This window comes from Cupressus sempervirens, chromosome 1 (genome assembly GCF_028749045.1).
Source record: "Cupressus sempervirens isolate cs-2001-9-10 chromosome 1, ASM2874904v1, whole genome shotgun sequence".
NCBI lineage: Eukaryota > Viridiplantae > Streptophyta > Pinopsida > Cupressales > Cupressaceae > Cupressus > Cupressus sempervirens.
The window spans coordinates 289,565,841-289,585,134 of record NC_143118.1 but is presented as its reverse complement, the minus strand read 5'-3'; the positions used below and the strand labels follow the sequence as shown (position 1 = coordinate 289,585,134).

The 19,294-nt window shown below is 36.5% G+C and overlaps 1 protein-coding gene across 5 annotated transcripts in view; it reads left to right on the top strand.

Annotated features, from left to right (window-relative positions):
• The first annotated feature begins 629 nt into the window (after positions 1-629).
• The window catches only part of LOC149577233 (glutathione S-transferase TCHQD-like), a 39,381-nt gene continuing 20,716 nt past the window's right edge, over positions 630-19,294 (top strand). For 4 of the 5 annotated variants that reach the window (XM_089822855.1, XM_089822820.1, XM_089822844.1 and 1 more), the window contains exon 1: positions 630-909. The gene's annotated coding sequence lies outside the window, so the exon portion shown is untranslated. The remainder of the gene's footprint in view (positions 910-19,294) is intronic. The other variant, XM_089822837.1, reaches the window with a different exon arrangement.

The following is a 19,294-nucleotide window of genomic DNA, read 5'->3' as shown; positions in this document are numbered from 1 at the left end:
AATCACGTCTTTAATTTTTTTTATTTAAAAAAAAAAAAACAAACCCTACTAAATAGCTACATAATAATAGATTGATATAAAACCCCACATTAAAAAAAATCCATAAAATTTCCCTTCCAAGATAAAGTGGTCAAGATAGAATTGTTACGTAGCCATGACAACCTTGTTATAGGCTTCAAAAAGTCATGCGCGGTACAGAAGTTAATATTACCCTTCAAATATGATTGGACCAGGGAGCTTTCTCCATCCACGCATGTCCAAGGTAAAACAAATCCAGCGTAACATTCCATATTAAACATTAATAAAAAAGAAGAAATCCTCTCGTTGACACGTGACAGATAGTGAGAATCTTTGAAGTGGGCATTCATTAACTTGTTAGATTGTGCCACGAGAATGATGACACCCACAACATTACCTAAAAAGCTTCGATACTCAAAGAATTTCATGCATTTATCCCAACAAATTTATACTGTAAAATCATCCCATTCCAACCTTGCCACCTGCAAATTCCCAAATTGCTTGGCCCAACCAAAACCCACTCCTACGATGACGTCACCATCTCAATAAAAATCACAATTTTTGGGGGACAAATTGATGTATATCTAGGCGGACGCGCTTTCCATTTTGATATACAATAAGAATAATAAAAAAGAAATTCACCTTGAAAAGAATGAGTGGAAAAGTGGCCGTCGCGGAAAAGGCTTTCGGAGTTCTATGATGTTGTCATTCAACGGTTCCTGAAGTAAATATAGGCATCATTCATTGTCCCCAACGCGAAGGCGCTATAGTTGCTGAAAGATCGCCCTAAAATTCTCGCACTCTTAGAAGGAGACCGCCCTTCAGTTGCAGCCGTTACCGATCTTTGAACAGCGCAGAAAGCTCAGATTCTTCTATGTTGTTAAGAACACAGTAAGTTCGATTCTCGACTTTACATGTGCTTCAATCAAATTCTTTCTGTTTGCTTTTGGGAATCACGGTGAAAGGTACATGGATGAATTCAATTGGGCGTTCCAAGCTTTCATGGATTGTTTGCTGTTACTATTCTTTTTGGGTTGTCTTTTAGTTGGTAATGTTTGGGTTGGATGCAATTTAGTTTTGTGTGTCTTGACAGGCTATGTGGTTTGAGTAGGCACGCTTGGATTCTTTAGTGTATGTTTCAGGAGATATGAATTTTATGTTTTGAAAAGACTGCTATGTTTGGGGATATCAAAATTAGGATACCCTCACACCTAAAGTACTTTGAATTTGAAAATGGCTATGTGTATAATTTGATTCTGCCGGTGAGCCGTGCAAGTTTCTTGTGATGGTTGGGAGCAATTAGGAGTTCTTTATTGAATCTGAGGCTCAAAGTCGAAACCATCCTTATCAGAACTCCTCAGGTCAAATCTTGGGTGTGGAGAAGTCCTTTGGTAGACTGTTGGAGATATGGTGATTGCCCACGATAACTTTTCGAACCATCCGTGTAACATCTCAGTAGTTTGAACTTTGGAAATGGGAAAACCATCTTGTCCCACTTCAGAGAACTTGTGCTTGATGTCAAGTATGTAAGTTTTCTGCATTAATGGCAGTTTGTAAGTGTTTAAATTCAGCCCCGCTTTCAGTAGATTGCTGCAAAGTTCAATTCATTATAATTGCATTTGGGGTTGGTGGAAATTTCTTTACTGCTCAAGTACTCGTATGTAAATTCATTTTTTGAGTTTCTCTTCTCGGTATACATCATAGGGAGAGAAAACGGAGCCCGGGTAGAGAATGCTTTAAATATGTGCTACTTAGAGTAGTTTTATGTGCATGTTTTACATATAAGTGAATTGAAATCACTCTTTCGTTTTTACTTATTCATCATTGGCCCAACTTATTTGATATAAGTTTTACAAATATACATTGACTGCATCATTCAGCTATAAATTTTATCCCTGCCATGCTATGATTGATGAGCTTTTAATTTTTATATAGGCAGCTTCAGAAGAGTTGCGAGAAAGCAACTCTGGCATGCCAAGATATTTCTTCTTGTTTTCTTTGTCATTATTGTGGCATCTATGGTTTTATGTCTAAGTTTTTATGGTTCCTGTTTTGGGTTTTGTGGTTATCATAAACGCTTAGGTCTTAAGGTCTGTTTCAGCGAGTGTCTGCATGATATGTATATCTATCTTACCCTAGCGATTTTGGCATTTCCAGTTTAATGGTATATATTGTCATGGAATTACTACATAGGATTTATAGTATTCTATAAAACTACAGTGAAAAGCAATTGAAAGGTAACTAGAAACAAAATATGTCGGTTGGTTGCAACTTGCATCATCTCGAAAAGCATAACTGGACGAGCTTTATTTTATTTGCCTTTAATGATCTTTTTCTTTCTTGCAGTTAAGTTATAGATTCACACTTGTGCTCCTAGAAGTAATTGTTCTGGCATTCATAATGATGCAGCTCTCTTTTACAGTCAAAACTTACATTTCAATATGGAGACTGGAGTTGAAGGCACATATTTTTTGCTCTTGTTTTGTATATTAATTACTTTAGAGATTGTTCATATCTATCTGATCTAAATAGAATGCCTTTATAATTCTAGAAATACTCCTATACTGACTATACTGATATTATCTCATAGTGTATTCTTTTAGTTCTCAAACCATTTTCATATAGGCTAGCATACTCCAATCCATTATAGATCAGAGCCATTATTGGATGTCTTCATACTATTTTCATGTTGAACATTTTCTCGTGTTAAAATTCAATGGCTGATGAGATGGTCTTATTCATCATTGTTCCTCCTTTTGTTGGATTCGAAATTATAAAAATAGTTGTAAAGTTCTTGACGGAGCTATTGTCATTGTTTCTTTCTTTCAAAGGCCAAAAAAATTATTAATAAAAAAAGGAGCTTTGTAAATGTTTTAGAAATTATGGTATTCAAGATAGAATTCAATGGTCCAAAGACTCAAATGCCTAAGAGATTTAATCAAAATTGTGGCCAACTTGACCTCGCTTTTTAGAGGAACATTTTGAATGTGAAATGTGGACAACATTTAAAGCTTCAATAACAATTGTGTTGGAAGTGCACACTGTTTTCGTTCTGATGTTACTGTGTTAGCTTGTAAGGCATCAAAACACCGTATGGGTAGCAATATCAAGACTAAAGCTTGCCTTTCATTGGAAAAACTGAAATGGCACTGGATCAAACTCCCATAGGAGGCTTCAGTTTTCTGTTTTTGATGTTTGTAATTTTCTGCTTGTTGCTTAACCTGCATGCCTTTCCATGACCGGCAAGTAAAGTGTGTAGCATTAATTTTCCACGGAGCTGGGAGGAACCATCTAGACTCCGTTGATTGGTTGTCGTATTGTCCCTCTAGCAAAACTAGATTTTCTTTTTTGAATAAAAATGTGACTTGGAAAAATAAGTTACATTCAAAGAGAGGGAGGCCTCTTCAAAAAGGAATACCACAGGGACCAGACCTTATAATGCAATTGCATTGTTTGTTTGATCGCTGTTTTTGTTTCTGTATTCTTGATCTATCCATTTGGCCTGTCTGGTTGGTTTTTTGTATGTTGTAGCTGCTATTTTACACCAGCAGATAGATTGTGACCCCATCTTATCAGTTAAACTCCCTTATTAGATCTTAAATTTTCAAAGCTCAAAGATGACTTGGACATTACAATTTGCACTTTTAATTTTGTAAAAATATAGCAACCTTCACAACATAGATTGCCTCTCTTATAACACTGGAGTGAGTTCACTCTCAATGTTTTGGTGACAGATGGATGTGTGCAAGGATGCATTACAAAGCAAATTAGCTTTGTACTGATGTAAATGTGAATCTGTAAAGTTGTGGCACAGGTAGTGTTGGGTTGTGTTTTATGACACAGACAACACTGAGTAAAGTCCAAGGGGGTACTACCCTCTCTTGAATGAAGTCTGCAATGTGCTAAACAGATGAACTATGTGATCACATAGGTTGACTCCAAGGTTCCAAATGCGTCTGGGTTTTCTGTTCAGGACAGACTCTCATTATAGGATGATTTGCTGAAAACCTCCAAGGGGATTTGCGTGGTTTTTCAAGATTTTTTTCTCAACTTTGGATTGTTTTTTACTTGGAATTTTCTGGTTTAAATTCTTAAGAATTGTAAGACAATTCTAACCTTAAACTAATTCTATGAACTAATCCTATGAAATCTAGAGACAAAATCTCAAAAACTGGAATCTGAAACCTATCCTTGCTTCTCCAAATTCAAGGACTTGACAAGAATGGTGCAATCTTTTAAGGTATTCTGGGGATTAGTACATCACAGATATTCACCAACATTTTAACAATGAATGCAGTAATGAGTTTTTCTATCACAAGTTCAGACTAACTTTGCACAATAGTTGAAAATCATTCAACTATCAAAAGTATGAATGTATTGATTCCACAATGAAAATTCGCGTCAAATTCTTCATTCACTTTAACAAATTGAAATTGATATCTACTTTAAGTGAGACAAACCTTGCAACTTGTAAAAGATATCAATTTTCACCAACTGTTGAACAATGAATTTATTTAAGATTCTTCTGCAACAATTTGTCCAATTTTCTCTTCAGAAATGAGAGGAGTGGGATTTATATAGGAGTTCAAAAACAAATGAAGAGTCAAGATCAATTTAAGATTGACAATCAAGATTCAGTCAACCATACCATAGTTTAGGGATTACAGTGACTATCCAATGAGAATCAATGAAAATGTACAACTCAGATGGAGCTTAGCCTTTCCTTTGCAGCATATTTGATGAACTTGGACACCATATGCATGAAATTATCTTATTGGTGGAGAAAAGTGGTTGCTACCTCAATATTCTTGTATATGTGAATGAAGTTAACACATTTCTTCTTCATTTTTGGGAGACTAGGATTTTGGAAAATAATTCTCAAAGTGCATCATCTTTAAACCTCCTTGAACTCGGAATTTAAAACCTTTTGAATGTTCTTCATTAATCCTGGATTTTAGACTTCTTGGTGTGAACTTTGAAATTTGGAAAATGTCTTTGAAATCTTCCATTGTCCATTCATTCTTCTTCTTGTCTTGAAATTGTAGGTGATGAAGTCCTTGATTGTGTTTGTTTTCCTCATCTGTGAATATCATCTTTCCTTGTACCATTTGAATTCCTTCCTTTGATCTTGTTGCGGCATCTCCTATATCTTTGTTTGGCCTTGATTGTTCACGTTGCATTGGACCTGCAAAACAACATTAAGAAAATTTTCAATAACTCATATAGATGACTTCAAAAAGTCCTGTCCTTGGAATTACACTTTCAGGTCTTATTTTCAGGAAATTTCCCATACTTAGGCAATTTTCACCATTGCTTCTTTCATGATTTCACCCTCTAAAAATATCCTCTCTCCAAAATTCACATCTTCTCTCTTTATAAACTTATATCTCTTCTTTTCTATGCGTAAACTTAACATTTTCTCTTTAGAACTCGGTCTTTTCCTCTTTCGTGCTTGGAATTTTCTCTGGATAGTTGGTGACTTCAACATCAAGTGGCTTTGGTCTTCACCATATTCCAACTTTTTTCTGGATCCAGTGCAATTCATCTCTTGGTTTGCATTATTCGTCTAGTCTGTCAGCACTTACCTAATTTTTCAAGTCATCCTAAGCTGGGAGGAGTTGGCTTGTGCTTGTAGATTTCAAACAACTTTTCCAGTTTGAAATCAGGAATTTTACTAACTTCAATTTTCCACAACTTTCCAAAAAAAATTATGTGAATTTGAGAAATTTCTTCATTTTATTATCCTAATTGTATTGACATCCACCTCATTGAATCTGCACCAATTCTGATTTGCAGATTGAAATTCTGAATTTGGAATGAAAAAATCTTCAAAGTCTAAAAGAAATTGTCTTGAATCTGCAAGCATATTAGGAAACCTAAAAATCCTTAAAGAAAAAGTCTGAAAATCACCTTTTAACTTGAGAGAAATTAGAATTTCAACTGAAGATTCTTCTAAAACCCTTGATCTGTGCCAAGGACTAATGAAACTCAGTCTGAGAATTGTTCAAAATATTCACATTACATCTGAAATCAGAGGAATAATGCTAACTTCAGAGCTGTGTTCTCTTGTTTTTGAAGAATGAGATGGCAAGCTTCTGTATTTATAAGCATTGTGAATGTCAAGGAGAGATTGATTTGCTTATTTTATTGCTTCCTTTCTGATTTTTTTTCCTTTCTCCTTTATGGTCAATCCCTCTTGAAAAAATGAAACACTTTTCATTTTGTTGATTCGATAAATCTCTTTTCTTTCTTCTAAAACTCCTTGGAAAAAACCTGCTTTGATTTATTCTATAACTTCTTGAAAAAACATTGCTTTAAAGTGCTTTGTTTCTGTATTGTTTTTCCCCTCAAATCCATGCTTGGTTTTCTTTCTTGCCTTAAGTCGATCACTTTATCTTTGCTCTCTTTTGATTTGTTTTCACAGTTAGGAATCTTTTGAAAATAGCCAAACTTGGGCAGACTTGATGGAGAGTTGGGAATTTTCTAAACATTTTGCAATTTTCAAAGCCTTTTAGGCTGGGTGGACTTTACACGCAGTTGAGGAATTTTCTTTACTTATTGAATTTCATAGCTCTCATAGCTGTTTGGACTTCATATGTATTTGTGGAATTTGACTCGAGTCTCACCTTGGTCATACTTCATGTGGTGTAAAGGATTTCTCATGTTGGAAAAGTTGGACTTTGCCCCTTGTCAAGTAATTTTGCAAGTCAGACTTGGCATGGGTTTGAGGGTTTTCCTTATGGGAGAGAGCAGATGTCATGTGCGATGAAAGAATTTCTGAATTTACAGGGCAAAGTTTATGTTGATTCTTGGAATTTCAAGCATAAATATATTTTATATAAATAGAAATACTGTCAGAGAGTGGTTTCAGACCTCAAGAAGTAATAATGGACATTATAGATTTTGGAAGATCCGAAAAGTTTTCAGACAGCCAAATTTCAGTAATCAGCATGCTTCTATTAGTGTTCTTTTCCAAGATTTCTAATAAATTTGATACCAGAACAAGGAATTTCCAAGAATTTTTCAAAATCTTGAATGCTAAAGTTCATTTTGGAATCCAATTTCTTTTACCGCAGCTCATGCTTTTTCATGAAATCCTACAGAAAATAGGAAATTTATACTAGGGTGATTCTCAATTTTCTTGTTTGCAAACGTAACCTTCAGCCTTCCTAAAATAGGAACTTCTAGAAATAGAAATATTAAAAGAAATACAAAGAAGTAGACAAAAGCAAAGAAAACCTTGTTTCGCCTAAAGTGCCGAAAATGATACTTTCAAAAAAGGAAAAAAGAAAAAGAAAAAACAACTTTTCCTAAAAAGCAGGAGATTTTAGAATCAACCTCAAGCAATGTTGATCTTCATCCCTTGGCCCTTTTGAATAGTTCTGTGGCATTAGAATACTCATTTGATCATGCGTTTTTACTTTTACTTTTCAAAGACACTCCTGAGCTTGGCAAAACTCTAAATTTTTGTGAACTCCTAAACTTTGCAGTGGTAAGACGCTGACTATGAAACTGAAACACTTAAAACAGAACTCTAAAAAGCAAAAACTGGCGGTTCCCATTTGCAATGGGGTGATGTGCAATTATGTTACAACAGGTAGTATTTTGGCACTTTCAATGCTTTTAAGTATAATCATATTACGAAAACTCAGGTCTGTATTGAACAAGTGATACACGCTTTTAAGCAACAATTATACAGCGGCACATGTTTGCAGCAGTAAACTTTTTTCATCACATAGAGATATTTAAAGATTCTATAGGTAACAATAATAATTTAGATTCCAGGTTGGTTGTCTACTCTCCATGGTAGCCATTCTCACAAGTTCATAAACTATGGAGTTAGGCATCAATATATGTTGGCAATTAACACACTCTGTAACATGTTTGCAAGTGTTCTATCAAGAAAATGAACTTGGTTCCATGCATAGAGAAATTAATGATCCTAAGTTAACAAATTTCTGTCTGGATACCATGTTTTACGCCTAGCTCACTTTTGCTGAAGTTTTCCATTATAGAGCTAAGCATCTAGAGATTTAAAAAATTCCTTTTGCTGTAAGGAATTTGCTGCACCCCTTATACTGAACTCAATTGCAAGCCACCATCGTCCTAGAAGGATTGAAATTGTATCAATGAACTTGATTGACATAGAAATGGATTGATATCTAGCAGTCTGGGAGTCACTATCTGTTGCTGCAGTAGCAAGCATGCTAGATTCTGAATGGTCTTCAGTCATGTGTGATCACTTGAAAATTGGGAAGCCATCAGCAAAAATTAATGAAGTCTGTTCTGTCAAGAATTAGGCTTCTTTACTTGCTCTTAATTTGAGTTATAGAAGGTAAAACAAAAAACTTTTTAATCAAGCTTGGAATGGGCATAACAAATTTTCTCGCTGGATAATGCAATCTACAGAAAATATGATTAGTAGTTGATGGCAAGATGAGGTGCTCTGATTATTCTAGATTTGTCCATTATACGTTAATATTCAAGAGCGGAAAATTTCAATTCGAAGCTGTTAATGAAAGCATTTGGCGGTTCACAAATTTTCATATTTGATAGTTTCCAGCTTTCTATGGCTTTCTGCCATCTGTACCTGACAGCCGATTATAATTTTTAGATTGAATAGGTTCTCTCAGGTAGATTTTTAGATGCCAAATTAAGTATTCCCATTCAGCCTTTATTGCTTACAGAGCTTCCAATATTTTTCAGTGTTAATTCTTGTGTTTTGCAATCCTGTAGACTGTCTGATTATTTTTTATACACAAGACATTTTTGTTCTTGTGCATCCATAGGTAGTAATTCCAGAACTATAGATCCTTTGGCTTGTAATTTTATCACTCAGGCAATATCTTTGCTTATATTATATTTATTTCATCCTACAATTTTTGTTTCAACTTGCACTTGTCCAAAATCTACTTTAATAATGTACATTATTGCCTAAAACGTTCTTATGAGACAGTGCATAAAATCCAAGTTTTATCCAAGTCAGATTCTGGATATTCTACATGAGGTAGAAATGAATCCCTGATCGTGAGGGACATGTTATGAATCTTAACATTTTGTTTCTTAAAGAAATGGATAGGTGTTCCAACCTAGGAGAAAGCCAGAAAAACATCCTTGGCCTTTCTACTTTTGCAGGATTGCAAGGAGGTGCTGAGAATATTTCCCAGCTATTTTACTTGCTAATGAATAAGAGTTGGAACAATGGTTTAAGGGCTTATTAGTGCTTATGGGGTTAAAGGTAAGTTCAACAGAAATTGGGATTTGGGTCCAGTGGATGTATATTAGATTAACGGAGGAGTTTAAGAAATTGTAACATGGTCTGGTGGGTCGAGAGGTTCATCATTGAAGATAAAATTTGGTGGTGACAATGATGATGATGATTGAGAGGATGCAATGCCCTGCTCGGAGATCCTTGGAAATAAGAATAACCATAGACTATCATATCTTTTTTCCTAAGTTAAAGCATAAATACAAGCATAGAATCATATAAGAGATCGCAACAAAAGACAACTAACCAAACAACCAAATATCCCCAGGCATTGATCACTTATAAATGCATACATTTCTCACTACATGCATTAAGCATATAAGATTCATTTTAAAACCCAAATGTAAGTTCCTAGGTGGTTAATTCATACAATTTCATTTACCAGTTTAAAATATAACCGCTACGAAATGATAGCCTCTCAAACCTAAAAACATCTGATGAACAAACTGTTATGCTCTAGGAAGATGCAGGACCCAGAAGGGTATCCAAAAGTGCAAATTGCATCTTCTCGAAGTACTTGAAAACTTGGCATATGACAAATCAGGTAGAATGCTCATGTGAGGCAGGATTGGCTTCTACGTGAGCATTCTCCATGAGCCAAGCGAGTCACTTTCCAGGCTCGTACGAAACAACAAACTCTCGTAGGAGACTTTTCCATGCCATACGATAGATTGCTTTTGTTGCATGAGAGATTGCATTGTCGTACCAGACTTTGCTCTCCCATATGACAACAACAAGACAACACTAAAATGCTTAACAAGAGATAGAAATAAGGAAAAACCTCCACACTAGGGAGTATTACAACCACGAGAAGTGAGGAGAGAACACTCAAGAGCATCAATATGGATCAACTCTAATCATTCTAATCAACGAAGTATATTGCTACACTAAGCCATATTATACAACATCAAAGTAAAGCAATAGGCACTAAGTACAACATGTGCATCAAGAGTACCTAAATTCCATAATCCATAAGCATCCAACAATATAATCAAGGACATCTAACATGCTATTCTACCAAAACATTCCTAGTCCATAGCAACGATAATAAGACATCTAGATAAAGTAAATGCATAAGTAGGAAAGTACAACTACTCATCTAATACATATACAACATTGCAATGAAGGAACATAACTATAAGATACATCATGTAAACATGTTATCAAAGCATCAGAGCTATAACATAAATCACCAGGAAAGATACACTAGAAAGCCAAAGAATCCAAGTGAACATCATGCATCGGCCTCAAAATAGGAAGCAAATCATTTTTGTACACTGGTCCCCAGCAGTGGTATAGGTAGCTATGCCTCCCAACCGCATGGTACCCTGAAGCCCACACTTGTTGTATTGGTGGAGATAGTGATTAGACTACAATCACATAATACAATCACCCATGGCTTACACAAACACCAATCAAAGTATGTTACCAACAACTATATGATCATGAAGACAATGCAGTACATCAAGTCACTGGTCAGACCCACTATAGGATCACTATATAGGGACTCTAGTGGAGTGTAGGTCGCTTGGCATTAGAACTCCCAAGCTGTATATGGTATGGCTCAATACTCCCCAGGAGGTCATATACCTGGCATGACTCAACTCCAACGGGAGGCCACATGTTGCATCCTCATACTAACTTTCATAGAAGGCTAGTAACCGTACAGACACCACACCCTTGTATCTACTCCCTCAGGATGCTCGATAACTATATAGGTGTTTATTTTTCTTATCATCAAGTTTTATTACCCATTTATTAATTTGGTTATCACTTGTTAGAACCTCTTCACGTTACCTTGTAGGCCACTTTTGTGTTGGGATACACGAGAGAAGCTGCTCCAAACGTCTACCGTACATACCCATGCTCATCACACGATGACTGCCTATTGACAATGCAAGTTCCCAATCCAAACAGCAAATGAATGATCACTCTACTGACCTAAATCTAGGAGTTTGGGTCTTGCAAAATCCCGTCATGCGCACATGCATGTGCTTGTGTATGGGCACAACCAATTCCACCAATATATATCAAGTAATACCAATGCAAGGGTTGGATACAAGAAATGCAACAATGAAACAATTATAATAAACTCACTCAACTTGCCTATATCCAGGAGTCCAGAGTCAACACGAACCCCAATAATGCAATAAAACACCAAGCATCACAAACTTACTCAACCGACCTAAATCTAGGAGTGTGGATTCAACACATCAGGAAAGTAAACTTGGAATAGAATCCATTGCCACAATAAAACCCAAATGCCGCCAAAGTCCCAACAGACTATGGGTGGCACACAAAATGAGGCAAGATAAAACACCCAAATCCAAACTTCTCAAATAATAATGAAACTGAAAACCCAGTACTAAAATATGGTCAAACAACCAAGGATCCATTAAAATTCATGAACTAGGCTCATAAACCCCATCCAACAAATCTGACAAAATTTCGGAGTCCACAAAATCAATATGAAAACACAACTTTGAATCGAGAAATAAAATACCTTGGAATGTCCTATAACCATTTCGATTCCACGATCCTAATCATTTAGGCAAGGGCTACAGAATCGAATCCCTAACTATACCAAATGGGACAATAGGCGAAATGACACAAAATGAGGGGATGCCATAAACATCCAAAATTAAAACATCTTGGAATTAGATAAAATAAAAAACCCACTAAGAAAACATGTCTAAACTAAGGAAATTCAAATAAAATTTGACTTCTAGACATGCACACAAAAATTGGTAGCATAACAATGCCTAAACTTGCATTTTTAAATTCTACTAATAAGAAATGTTCATTGCCATTCAATCGGATGATGGAAAAACGAAGGGGAACACTAGTCCTCCACTCCCTAACATTTTGCAACCGAAAACAAAAACAAAAACGAAGTAAAACTAAATAAATAAGAAGGCCCTACCTCTCACATTTGGTAAAAACCAAGAACGGAGGGAATAAAATAAATACTACACTGAATTAGACAAAACCATTAGCATAGCATGTATGGTAAAAACCAAGAACGGAGGGAATAAAATAAATACTACACTGAATCGGACAAAACCACGGAGCAATCCTGATACGAATCCAGTGAGACTGATCTTGTGAAGATCTGCCCAACCAAACTCACGCAACAAGCAAAGCATTGGATTCTCCTAAGAGTGTTTTATAGAATTTCCTCCAAAGCCATGAAATAATAAAGTGAGAAGTGAGTATAGAAAACTCACCTTTGGCATAATATAAGCACTTTATCAAGTGACTTATAAAATAAACTATTAACCCACTTAATAATCTATTCGCCCCTTTCACAAATTAAATCGGGCAATTCCAATTAAATGACAAATTAGTTGGGAAATAAAATAAATAAAATAAAATAATTAAAATTCCTCTAACCAATTAAATCTGAATTTAATTTAATAATTGCTGCAACAATTGCGGAACCCTAAATGCAGACACACTCATAGGTCTTAATCATGTAATGCATTATGAATTCGGATTTACCATTTACTAGAGGGTTATTAATAACAAATATAAGGATACATCAGCCATACATGGGCAACATTGGCTCAACATGAAAGGCCAGATCACTAACTCAATGTGTCATTGCCGGGGATATAAGTCCTGCACAGTAAACAGACACAATCAAGTGTAGATGCACTGTATATAATTGCCGAAGCACCAATTATGCATAACCGCAAAATAAAGCTTCTAATAAATTTTTAATTTAAAGAATTCATCTAGATAATATAAATTGCATCATTTATAAGTCTACTGAAAGAACTTGATAATATTCGTAGCACATAAATTGATGAATCCAATATGGATAGCTCATTTTCAATTATTCTAAGCATTTAATAATGGAAATATCAACCAAATGCCCAACAACATAAAAGGCAAAATATAACACGATCTCAAATAATTGTCTTGTAGTAACATCACAACTCTCCAATATAAGATTCACCAAAAATATACACAGCAACCACTGATCACATCTCAAGGGTAATTATGGAACAACATTGTGATACCATAGTCATCTAGGTAACCATTGACACAACCTCAATGAAACCATCAAACACATTATAATCACATGAATCTAGCATAAAACATAATCAACTTGTTGATATAATATCATAATTCAATTTACCCCAAGGGTGTAGGCCACTCGTGGCTCCTAACAAGTTCACTCACAAATCAAGAACATCAAGATTGCATCTATCAGGATGATTGACATAAATCAAATGAGAGAGGCACTACATCGTCCCTACCCAAAAAACTAGGCTTTGCATTTAGTAGGATGACTAACGTAAATCAAATGGGGGAGGCACTACATCATCCCCACCCAAAAAACTAGGCTTACTCTTGGAAGCTTGTGACCCAAGAATAGAAACCAAGCACACCAAGTGCAAAACCAAAACCAACAAAACAAGAAAACCTCATTGACTTCTCCACAAGTTGAACCAAATTGCTCCAAAACTCACAAACCATTTTGTCAACCACATAAAAGGGTTAACCATGAGAGAGAGTATCATACAAACACAAAGTCCTTCAACAAGGAACAAAATGTGTGCTAGGAAAACTCATCTATCCAAGAACTCTACACTACGAGGTGAGGAACATACCACTCAACCTCATCATAAGGTGTTGGATTGCATCATGCACTTACCAAGTGACTACCAACCATGGTCTAAACACTATGCACTTCCAATCAAATTGGATCAGGGGAAAAAATCTAGAAATATCCAAGAACACTATGTAACAAATGAGCGTTCTTAAATCTAACCAGAATCTCACTAACTCACCAAACAAAAAGGATGATTCATTGCCAAAATTGCACTCTTTTGAGGGATACTACAACTTAGGGCAAAAGAAGAGGTACAATCAAACCAAGTTGTATAATCACAACCAATAGCACTCACAACGAGAAGGCTTGATAGTGGACTTCTTCCTAGTAAAGGGATACTCACGACATAACTCACCCTCAAGCATAGGAGCAATGTAGTCTCTATGGTGCAGAAAGCTCAACTATCACTAGAAACTAGGGTCACTTAATCCAACTAGACAAGGCATCACCTTCTGACAAAGTTGCAACGATCTCCACTAGTGGACAATGTCATATGTTTAACTTCTTACCAATGCACAAGATGCGTCCAAAGGTACTATGTCCCACTAGTTGCATGCTAGGGATGCTACACCAATCCTACCACTAAAACTCAATCTCCAACCTCGAGTCAACCAAGAAGGAACAGCTTGACCGAGATAACATTATGAAAATACATGTGTGAGAAGATATAACCACTAAGTGTCAAGATTTGGAAGGGAGTCTCACAACCTTTGCACTAAGTCAAACCAAGATGAGTTGGAGAAACTAGGAATATCACCAATCATCTGACTCTCACTCAAATCGAGCTACACTAATGGTGTATCCACACTAACCTACCCCTTCAAAGAGCAGCAAGCACAAGGGAAAATAACACACGTTGAAGCCCACGACGAGGATCCAAACTTATAGATATACTAAGTCACACCTAAACAATCAAAGGCAATGTCTACACCAAGAAGGGAACACTCATAGTCTGCACTTCACATCACAGGAGTACACTAGAGTCATAATGGTCTTGCAAAACACAACATGGATCCCAACCAAGGACCAAGTAGATCATGGAGGAACAATAACTCATCCCTTGAGACATAACATGAAGGTTTAAACTTCTCCAGTGTGCATAAATCCAATCTATCATCATTGAATTGACCTCTACTCGATAAAGGGTATCTGGAACATCAATTCACACCCTCTAGAAGTGCAAAAAAGTGCTCATTGTTTCCAAAACAACATTTTACATTAGCAAATTCTCATACAAAAATTCCCACCTAACTAGGCGAAATAATGATTGTCCCTAACGACAAAATCGCACGAGATTTCAAGATCAGCACAAAATTGCCTTCACTTTGGAGGCTGTAACTTTTGCGTCTGGACTGCGATTGACTTTGTTTAAAATGCATCGGAAAGCTCTTGATGAGCTCTACAAGATGATGGAACTTAGAGAGTCTTAAGACCTAAAAGTTTTAGTCACCACTTAAAAAAAACACAACATAGTTAAAAGTAGATAGTCTTGGTTGCCAAGACATGCAACAGACGAAACGTCCTAAACCACAATTAGAAGGCATGCCTGAACCAACATAAGACATGGAATGAAAGATAATTTACACATTCTAAACCAAAATGACTTTGTTTACATGATTTTCATTATCTAAACCATCTTACAAGGAGTTAAGAATAATGGAACTGAAAGATTCACAGTACAATGCATCAATAGTCAATTATCATCTAACAAGTACAAAGTCTTTATATTAATTTCTCTTTTCTTTCATGAGCAATATTTCATTTTATCAACATTTAAGCAAATTACATTTCATTTGCACCCGTACATCTATTAACAAATACACTAGTATGTTCTTTGTAATGTTCTCCCTTGTACATACTGTTGATGTGTGTTTTATGATTCACTAAATAGTAGAACAAAATACTGAAATATCTTATCCTCTCTTGAATAAAATCTTGTGTATGCTAAGATTGCTAGAAGATCATACAATGACTTCAAGGTTCCTTTAATGCCAGGTCTTGACTGTGGATAAGATCGGTGGTTGATCTGATTTGCTGATGATCACAAGGGGCCTTACGTGTTTATTCATATTCATTTCAAGCCATACTGGATGTGGGAGCTATTTTAAGGTTTTGCAATGAAGCGCTTTTTTTGGATTTTTCACAGACTATGCAGAAATTAAATAGGATGGGATTCAAGAATTCTATTCTAATCCTAAGGGTAGTGATAACAAAGAATAGTATTCTAGTGGACAAATTCCTCAATTTACTGAATTCCACTTCGCCAAGTTATACTACAACTAAGCATGAACCAGTGCAATCTTCAAGGGTTATGCCAAAGATTTTCATATCACCTCATACAACATCATAAAGAACAATGTATACAAATGATAGAAGTTGAGCATATGCATGAAAGGGGTTCAGGCTAACTTTACACAACGAATTAGAATAACTAAAACGTCAAAAGTATGAACCAAAGGAATTCATCAATACACCATCATATTCTTCATGGTGATCACCACACATTGACTATGCTAAACTTAATCTACTTGAAGAAATTTAGGAGAACAAGCAAGAACTAAGATACGTCAAGTATTCACCAAACTCCAATGAAAACTTTATTATCTCAGTAACTCATAGCAACAATCTCATAAAAATCTCCCCTTACAAATGAGAAATGAGGCCTTTATATAGGTCCTCAATTACAATGGGTGGCCCGGATGATCACAATAACCGATGGCCAAGATCATGCCACATCAGCCCTAATTAGGGTCAGGGCAATGAAAAAGAATCTACATTAATGCCACAAGGGATCCACTACCACAGTGGGTAATAAATGCCCACTATGCATGCTCGTTTAAGGAGTGGGGTGTAATAAATGATCCCTATGCACACCCACTATGCATTTAATGCATCTATCCTTAATTTCTTCGCCTGAAAGATCGAAATCGATCTAACACTGTTTCCAACTCCTCTATACTGATGCTTGGTGCAGAGTCTTGCTTGAATTTTGGAACTGCAATTGCTCTTTTTGCTTTTCCCAAGCTTTCATCCCAATCTGGTAGTAAGTCTTTAGTAGTGTGCATGGTATTTGAGAAGATGGAGAAGTTCTCAAAATTATCTCTTCCATATACATTTAGCTGAAAGAATTCCTCTAACTTGACTTTCAGATTATCAGTTGTCATTTCTTCTTCCCCCAGTCTTTGTGATAACAAGGATGCAACTGCATTTGATATTCCTTGCTTGATGTTATCAACAATCTTTTTCCATCGACTAGATTCCCTGTTAAAGCTCTCAAACATTTCCTTAGCCATGATCACTGCACTGTACCATCGAATAAAATCATAGACATCCCCCTCGTTGATAACTCGACCATCAATCAATTCTTGCTTTGGGGTATCCATCAGACTCTGAATGTCGATAATCACCTCTTCTTGGTAAATATGCTTATCCACCCATGATTCCTCCATGCACTGGATCCTAGAGACTGTAGCCAATGCCCTATTGTGCACTTGCACTAATTCTTTTGCATGTTTGAAGGCTACCTCCTGAATTCCTTCGATCCAAATCTTTGCACCCTGAGCAATCCGCTTGATTCTGTCAATATCACCTACCACTTCACTGGAAACACCTGTTGGAGGGACAAATGATGGACCTTCCTCTCTTACTGGATGAGGCAAGTTATTGATGTACTGACATAAGGGCCGAATTTCTCTTTTCTGCTTTTCATACCCTTCTTCTACTTTCTTCAGCCTATCCTTCAAAGCCTGTGTGGAGTCATCAAATTCTTCCAATATTTGCTCTCGGGAGGCCCGACCAAGATTTACTTCTGTAACATGATATTCATCTGGAGCAATCTAATTTTTCCCTTTGTCAACTGTGGGAGTCGCAATCTGCAAGATTCTGGATCTTGATTCTCCTTTGATGAATTTAGTATATCTTTTTGCTTTCCCTTGTTCTTTTGATCGGTTTGATCGGTCCAAAATTTCTTGTAATTCAATTGCTGGATCAACCTCCCTTTGTTGACGCAATTGAATTCGTTGCCTCAACCATTCCGGAATGGGTATACTTTGGTCCCCCGGAATTACCAATTGTTCTTTCCTTTGGACCGCTCGAATGTCAATCTCCTCTTCACCTCTTGGACTATCCATTGTAACCTCGGGAACTACAGCTTTGGCACTTGGAAGATGTATTGCTACCCCTGGAGTTTCTTCCTCTAGTGGACCATCTCCATCATTAATCATTTCTCGCTCTAAGATCGTAGCAAGACTTTCTTCTGTAGCAATATCTTGATCTCTCCCTCTTTCTTGCATGGATTTTTCATAAGCATTTATACTCAACCTATCATGAATTGGCCTATCCAAATTCTCTTCTTGCTCAAATCTCCTTATACTTGTCCCTACATCCTGCTTTTCAAAAGTTTCTATCTCTTGGACACTTGGAGTTCGACTTGGAGAAGAGGGAGCATCTCCATGTTTCTGCTTCTTATTTTGAGGTTCTTGGATGACTTCCTCAATCCCAGGACGCTTTTCTCGAGGTACCTCCTTCCCTTTCTTGGTTCCTACATCTTCGGATGGAGTTTCCCTTTCTTCAACACTCCCTTCGGATATTTGTCTTGATCTTTCGTCCCTAAGTGGTCTGTGGCCAAGCAACCTATATGTGAATCCATTAGCTGGTGCAACTAATTTTTGAAGCTTACGCTCGATCCACCACTTTGTAAAATCTAAGACTGGTTTTGAAAGGGCTTCGAGATCTGTAATTTCTTTCTTCTTCCAATCAAATGGTTGAGCTGTCATTTTTGGATTGAATCCTTTTTGCATCACATTTGGGTCCTCCTCCATTTGATCAGGAACCTTGAATATGTTGCATGTTCTAATAATGTTCAATGGTGGTCTTGAATGCAACCTTTTTCTAATCTCGTTCTCGTCTGCTGCATTTGCCCAAAAGTCTTCAAGGTGAACCTTGTGTTGGTACTTTGATCCTCCTGCTGATGAAATCTTGTTGTAAGGATCAAAATCATTCCTCTTTGGATAAAGCGGAAGGCGGAAGAAGTGGAGCTTATCTGATGATTTCTCTGCGGCTTTTAGACATGGGCATACCTCAGTTTTCCCTTCTCCTATGGAAATTGGAAACTGCAATCCCAACTTCTTCTTCCCTTTCTGAATCTTGTCATAGGTAGTAAGTTGTCGAGTAAGCTCTAACAAGACCATCTTATCCGTTGGATACCTGGGGAGTTTGTATGGCTCCGTGGAGAATCCTTGAACTCGGATGTATGAAAAGGTAGGAAATTGAATGAACTAGGTGCCATATTCTTCAACCAACTTCATTGCACCCATTGACATTCTTATATGTGGCCTCTTTTGTAGTGTTCTTACTATGTGCATGGCAAATATATCATTAACCCTCAT